The sequence below is a fragment of the Embiotoca jacksoni genome, unplaced genomic scaffold (genome assembly GCF_022577435.1).
Source record: "Embiotoca jacksoni isolate LCO1_2020_lvr unplaced genomic scaffold, fEmbJac1.0.p SCAF_17, whole genome shotgun sequence".
NCBI classification, from domain to species: domain Eukaryota; kingdom Metazoa; phylum Chordata; class Actinopteri; family Embiotocidae; genus Embiotoca; species Embiotoca jacksoni.
Window position 1 is genome coordinate 9,935,096 of NW_027185307.1, and position 7,226 is coordinate 9,942,321.

The following is a 7,226-nucleotide window of genomic DNA, read 5'->3' on the forward strand; positions in this document are numbered from 1 at the left end:
TCATTATTTGGATTTTTAGTATTTTACATTTACTTTATTCCTGAAGACACTTTTCGATTGTGTTTCATAAGAGACATCCTGGCCTCCCAAGGTGCAATTCTGCCATTGTACAAACATGAGCGACTGTCCTGATTCCAAAGGCTTTCACAACTCTGGCTTTTTGCCTTTCCCCACTCTGTGGCTCAGCATTATAAGACTGAACTGTCAGCTAGCATCATGTGCTAAGATGTTAGCATCAGACAGGACGCTTTCCACACCAAGGACTGGTAAAAGCTAACAAACCAACAAAAAGGATGGTCCAACAATATAACTGTACATAGATATTGCAACTGCACAGCAGCCAAAAAGAAAAAAAAAGAACTTTTTAAAAAAAAAAAAAAAAAAATGGATGGATTGTGTCATGTTTATGGGGACAGCCTTCAAAAGGTTGAAATTGGAATTGTTCTTCTGGATGTCAAAGGGATTTTCATGGCGCAATCATATCCTACACAATATGTACTCTTCAACATCTGGGTTACATAGGAAATGCACCCTGAGGTTTTAATAAGAAGAAGCCCCTATGGCTAAAACTTTAAATAAACTAAACCAAAAATGTTATTGATGTTTTATATATAGAGAGTAGTCGCATTAGTTTTTGTTACTGTACTGTTTGAGGTCTCAACTGTACCGTATCACGGTAATAACATGGTTTTGAAACCTTTTTTTTATTTTGTCACAGACCTGTTGTCATAGTTGAAATGACGTTTATTGTAGATGGTATTTGAACAACTTCTGGAAATAGTTCATCAAGTATGTTTGTTGCTCATTGTTGTGATACATTAAAAACTGTATCTGCAAACCAGTTTGGTCTCACCAAATATTGTTTATTGCATTTTTTTTCTCACAACACTTTAATGTTTTCATTATCTTAATATCTTTTCTTAAGTTTCATTAGATCGCTTTTCACACGTCTGTTTGATAGCTTTTTGGATTTAATTCAGCACTTTTAATGCAGTGCTTACACTTACGTCTTCGTGTCCATAAATGTTCTTTGTGTCTCATTATATTATAATGTGACGCATATATTGTTTATATTGCCGTGGTAGACGACAAAGTTATAGTGTGGTTTGATTAGCGGTTGTTCTAAGATATGGGAGAGTCATGCTGTTTGTAGGGTGTTTTAACCAGTAGACTGTAAATGACAGAAGTAGTAATGTCACTGCAGCATTTTAGACTTTAACTGTTAATTTACTACACTTTTTCCACTAGGTTTTTAATATTACAATTTCAATTCAGATGCATCTTTTCCCAAAACTTTCGGCTGATGTCTTTGTCAAACTATTAACAAAATATGTGTTTGTCAACATCCCACCGGTAATTGTCATTCCAGTCATTGACAGACCAAAAATTCCAAATCATATAATGGGTATTTCCCGTCATTATTCTACATGTGGTAATCTGACGCTAAACAGATGCAAAGGATTATGTTTGGACGTGTCTGCTAATCTGCGTCTGATCAGGTGCTGCTCCAGAACCCCGACATTGTAAAGGAAGAGTCTACATGAATAAATGACAAACGGAGATTAACAGATATCCAGCTGCAACAGGAAGCAAAGAACATTTGTTAAACAGACGGACGGACGGACGGACGGACGGATTAGAAAATGTGTTCTTTGCCGCCAACTATGCACTCCTTTTAAAATTCTATTAAGAAGCAAAATGGATGCTCGTGTCAGACGAGACGGGGACGTTTTAAATCTGAGGTCAACAGAAGCTGTCACAATAAAAATTCCAGCTCAGAAACACCTCCAACACAATATATCACCCTGCCAGTGAGACGTGTCTGCTACCAGTGTCAGGGTCACGGAGAAAGCTGACATTCACAAGTTGTTAAAATCCACCTAATGAAATTTCACAAGGGCAGCAAAAAATGAAGGGGAAGATGAGGATCTGTTCACTCAGAATCAGTTGTGGCCTTTATTGTTTCGCTCCACCCACTTCAGTGTGCAGTGAAACAGCCGCGACATGTAAAAGCCTCAAAAACAGCATTTTTCTCCCCTCTTCTGACTTCACCCCTCACCCTTGACGAATGTGCTCGGCTCACAGAGTGCAACCGTTCTGCTGAATGGCCCTTTCCTGTTGCTCACCCTTAAAGCACGGGCAGTTGCCGAGTTAGCCCACCCCGTCCTTCTGTATTATGGGATTGAATTGCGTTTGACCTTTGCGGAGAACAATGGCTGAAGGCCTTTCATTTTTCTGGCCTTCTCAGCGCCTACAAGAAGGACCTCTTTTCACCGTGCGTTCACTCTGGTTTGTAATTCACAAGCAGTACGACAGGGTGATGTGTGCGCATTAATGTGCATGCGTGTGTTTGTGTTAGTCAAGTATGTAATTGTTTAAAGGCCAAACAAATATATAGAACCTTAAAACAGACTTCGGATGGGACAGTATTTGGGGGGCCACCCAATGTGGCTACCTAACTGCACTATCCTAGAATAAAAAGGGCCACTGAATAGAAGAGTAGTTCCTAGTAGTTTAGACGCAGCTTTACTAAAGAGGCCACAGCAGTGAGCGGTCTTGCCCTGAATACACGATAAAAGGTTTACTGTAAATTCTAAATGGCGTTTTCTGCAACCCATACATCACTCATGACCATTAGGTTCCACCCTCACTGCACAGTGCACCCTTCTAGCCACAGCTTTCCAGATGATACAGTACAGAGGCTGCAGTGGAGGCAGATCTGGCTTTGAATAGCCTGCAGCCAATGGATTTTCTCTGGATAATACAATGTTTGGGACAGAGAGGCAGGGATTAGTCCAGACGGATACATCCACCACCCCCCACATGCCCAATCTAATTAGACTGGAATCAGTTTAAGATGAAAGCAAGCCCTAGCATCACCGCACTAAATACTGGAATTAGTATTCCCCGCATGGGAATTTAATGATGGAGACTGAAAATCCAATCACATTCACTCCCAGTTTAGCCCCTCATGCATTGGGCCTGGACAATGACGAAACGAAAGAACAACAACAATGATTTGTCTGTCAATAGATATTGACCAACCTCACATCTGAGGCCACTTGCGTATTGGCGTTACTATGTTGTCATCATTTAATGAGGATAAACAGCTTATAATCAGATATTTAGACAGTCTGTTTCTGATGTAAACCTCTCTGATACTCTGACTCTTAAAGAGATCATATCAGAAAAAAAAAAAATGAAGGAAGACAGAGCATGTTTGAGAATAACCCCACCCATATTCTCATGTTTCTGTTTATCTATTATTTAATATGCCCACGCATCATCTGTTGAAGTCAATAGGTCATGTGTAAATACACACATCTTTCATGTTGTGTTTAGCCATGCAAAAAAAAAAAAAAATCGTTCTGCTTGTTGTCACTCATTTGTTTTCTGTTTGCACATACATTGCTTTAACAGGAATTTGGGAAGTTAGTTTCTAGTCAGCTCCTCACATCAAAGCCCTGATTACTGCATAGGAACCAAAATTGTCAAATTATGATCAGGCAGACAGCATTAGATCCTTTTTAGTTCCTATTGTGTTGCAGACTTTGAGCTCTGATTTGCTGATAAAATGAAGCACATTTTGCAGTTCACACTCATATGAAACAGCCTCACAGTCTCTTGACTTTATCTTGCCCTTATTATTATTATTTCCCTACCTAAGTATGTGCAGTCAAGGGAACTCTATTTTAAAACCGCTAAAATGCAAGCCATATTTCAGCGTCAGGTTGGTGATTAACGGCACAGACTGGAAATAACTCGGGCACCTGGGCTCCATCCACCACACAGTATCTTCTACACCTGCGATTCATCCACCAAAGCATTACACCTGAGAAATCAGGAAACAATTGTCCCCGGTGCACAAATACTCAACATGAAATCGTATTATTTATTGCTTGCTGTATTTCAGGGCGTATGCACCAAAACAGAACCTGTTGTTTTTCTGCTGACAGGTGTAATGCAGCTTTTAAACTAATCCAGCAACTGATTTTGCAAAACTTGGCTATGTTTTTACCCACAGGAGGGAATTCAGTGTGATTTTTTTTTTTTTTTTTTTTTTTTTTTTTTTTTTTTGGGTAAATGAGGATATGAATATTGTTTGTTTAGTCGGCAGCACTGCATCAGTGGGGAAGAGGACACAGAAATAGGCAACAAAAGGCCCAATTCTTGTAGTGATGCATTCTTTAACGTAGAAAATAAATATTAACAGCATTTTCTCCGGATGTCGCCAGGTGTCAACAAAACGCACAAACTAACATATGAAAAAAGGCAATCCAACCTTTTTCTGTATGTCTCTCTTTTGGCCTTCCTGCCTTTAGTGTTTACTGCTGCAATAGCTCATTTCTGAGGTACAAAAGGAAAGAAAGAAGGTGAGGAAAATGGAGGGGGCAGGAGTACACCTGCCTTATTATTGCATTGTGGATGAAGGATACAATCACTGCTGGCATTTCTACAAGACACACAGCCAACTAACACATATTTTACAGTGAAAGAGAGGGAGGGGGAGGTGTGAGAGAAGAAGGGAGGGAGGCCCAGGAGGAAAAAGGAAAAAAGAGACGCAGACAGACAGGCCAACAGGTTGACAGAGACTGAGTGTCAGGGACACGGAAGAAGAGAGAGAGAAAGTCGGTGATATAGACAGTGAAATGAGCAAGTGATAGAAGTAAAGTGAGAGTGAGAGCAAGAGAGAAAGAAAAGGAGGGGCGACCTGAGAGAAATCAAACATGGGCTCAGTGCAACTGAGGTACGTCGGCAAACGAGCATGTTATGGCAGCCCGCTGGGACTTCCCCGGCAGATTGTGCTGTTTCCCAATCTGTTCTGAGGAGCGGCACAGCCCCACATGGGGACGTGTGAAGGCGTCAAGATGGGATTGCTTAAGACAGATGAAACAAGGTGTTTTTTGATGCCATCTCGAGCGGACAAAAGCCTGATTTCCTGTTTTGCCTGTGACACAAAGGGTGCTGTGTAGTTTGCAGAACAGTTCAAGGCTTTTTGTTGTCAGGGCTGTAAATAACTAAACACATGAGAGGTGAAGTTATGGAGGGGCTGGATCTACATGCTGAAAAATATGTGACACATTTTCTTTTTTTGGCATTCATGATGCTTTAACACCTGTAACAAACAAATAGTATTACAGTCCTCGCAACAGTTCATATTTTCCTTCAGAGTGAAAACAACTCTTAATGCGAACACCCACTTAACTCTTTGACAGCCGCAGCTTTCTTTAGATTCACTGGACCCCTGAAACAATACCACAGTAACAGAGATCATCGTGTCAGACTTGGTAATATTACTTTACATTTTAAAGGGCGCGGAGCTGCCAGGCTAAGGTTTTTACAAGGCACGCTGAGTCGTTGGGGAAATAAGGGAGCAATGGAGGAGGGAATGAAGGAATTTTAGGGGGTGATGGGATATGTCTCACTTTTTGTTCCCGTACACACACACACACACACACACACACACATATATATATACGCTCACAAGTTGAAATCATACCATGTGCAGTGGAAGAGCAGGCGGTGAGGAAATAGAAGCTAAATATAAAGTGACACCATGCATTCCCCAGGTCATTCACAGGCCCCGCTCCAAATCACAATGCTCCACAGCTCGTTGTTCATCACACACACACACAAGCCCGAGTCTCACAAAGAAAATTATAAGACAGCCAAATAAACATGCCTTGTTATTTATAGGATCACCAATGAACATACGAGGAGACGCGTTGACATCAAATCGGCTCAGATGCTGGGCATTATTAGGCCCTCTTTGTATAACAACTCGGCATCCTGGCAGGAACATTTGTAACAAAAAGCTTTTTTAATGTTTAAATGAAAATTTTAATGAGACCCTGTGTTGCTTTTCCCTTTCGAGTCTTTAAGAGCCCTCTAAATCATTAAAACTCGCTCTTTCTTTGATTTCAAGGTCATTTGAAGAAATAAAGCAGCCTTAAGTGGCCCTCGGACCAAAAGTGGCCTATATGCCAAAGACCGCAAATGAATGTAGCCTAATGTTTTTTAATTTGCATTCATCTTTAAAAACACAGACGAGCCATCTCCAAGTTATAATAGGCTGAGCTGAGATGGCAGTTGGAGGCCCTCTAGTCATTAGTGGCAATGCAGCTCCTCTAAAATGAAGGCCTTTCTGATCTTGTTTTAACTTAGGCCCATTACTACAAAGATGCATTAGCCTGTTGTCCATTTCTTGTTTGCCTACATACAATACTTCTGTCTGAGTATGTCTGCGTGTGCCCACATATGTTCTTGTATGTTGCATGGATTCACCTCCTTTCTCCTTTCCTGTGGGCGCGAACACATGCAACGCCGCCATTCAGCGAACGCATGCATGAAAACAAAAGACGCGAGAGGCAGGGAGCTTAGGAGGAGACGACATGCATTGTTTGTTTAATCACGTGTTATGAGATGACTCTCTGTAATTATGTTGTCATCTGCCCGCTTCAACGCGGCAAAACTGGGCCGCCACAGCATGACTTGCTCCTCGCTCATAATTCCACACTTCAAGCTTTAATGGTCAAAAGCGAGAAATTCATTTTTTTTTTCCCCCTCACATTTATTATAACACCACTGTTTAGAGACCGAGACTGTGTCCTTTTTTTTTTTTTTTTTTTGGAGCAGTCATGTAAAGCCTATTTGACAGGCACTATGTGTCAACTCCCAGTGCATATGAGTGTAGGGCAACAGATGAACGCTTTTTACGTACTATATTGAACTGATGAGACGGCAAATAACAGTGCGTCCTATTAAACACAGCACCGTCTTTCTTATTTTGTCTTACTCCCCCATTCCTTTCCTTTCAATTCAGCCTCGTGTCTACATCTCTTCCCTTCTCTGTTCCATTTCCTCGCCTTTCTTTTTCCTCTTTCTTTATCTCCTACTCTTCTGTGCATGTGTGTCCTTCCCTCTTTCCCCTCTTTTCTCTCTCTCTGCAACGATAGGTGTTATGTGTCTGAGAAAAACTGAACATCTCCAGTGAAATTGGTTTTCTGTGGAGAAACTGATGGATCACTCCGTGTTTCCTGATGGGAATGTAGGGGATTGCTTATGCCAACGCGGACGTATACATGTATACATACACATATGCAAGGGGTGAGAGGACAAGGGGATTGTTTATGCTGAAGCAGAATGAATTTTTATGAGCAGTGGATTGCTGTTTAAGGGGAAATACACTTTTAAGCTGCAAGAGATGCAATCTAGATTGTAGCACG

General features: G+C 41.1%; 1 protein-coding gene across 1 annotated transcript in view; it reads left to right on the plus strand.

Moving 5' to 3' along the window:
• zfhx4 (zinc finger homeobox 4) overlaps nucleotides 1–841 on the plus strand; it is an 88,191-nt gene extending 87,350 nt beyond the window's left edge. Inside the window, 1 exon segment of the mRNA XM_069151544.1 lies at nucleotides 1–841. This exon segment is cut by the window's left edge and continues 3,293 nt beyond it. The gene's annotated coding sequence lies outside the window, so the exon portion shown is untranslated.
• The last annotated feature ends 6,385 nt before the right edge of the window (nucleotides 842–7,226 follow it).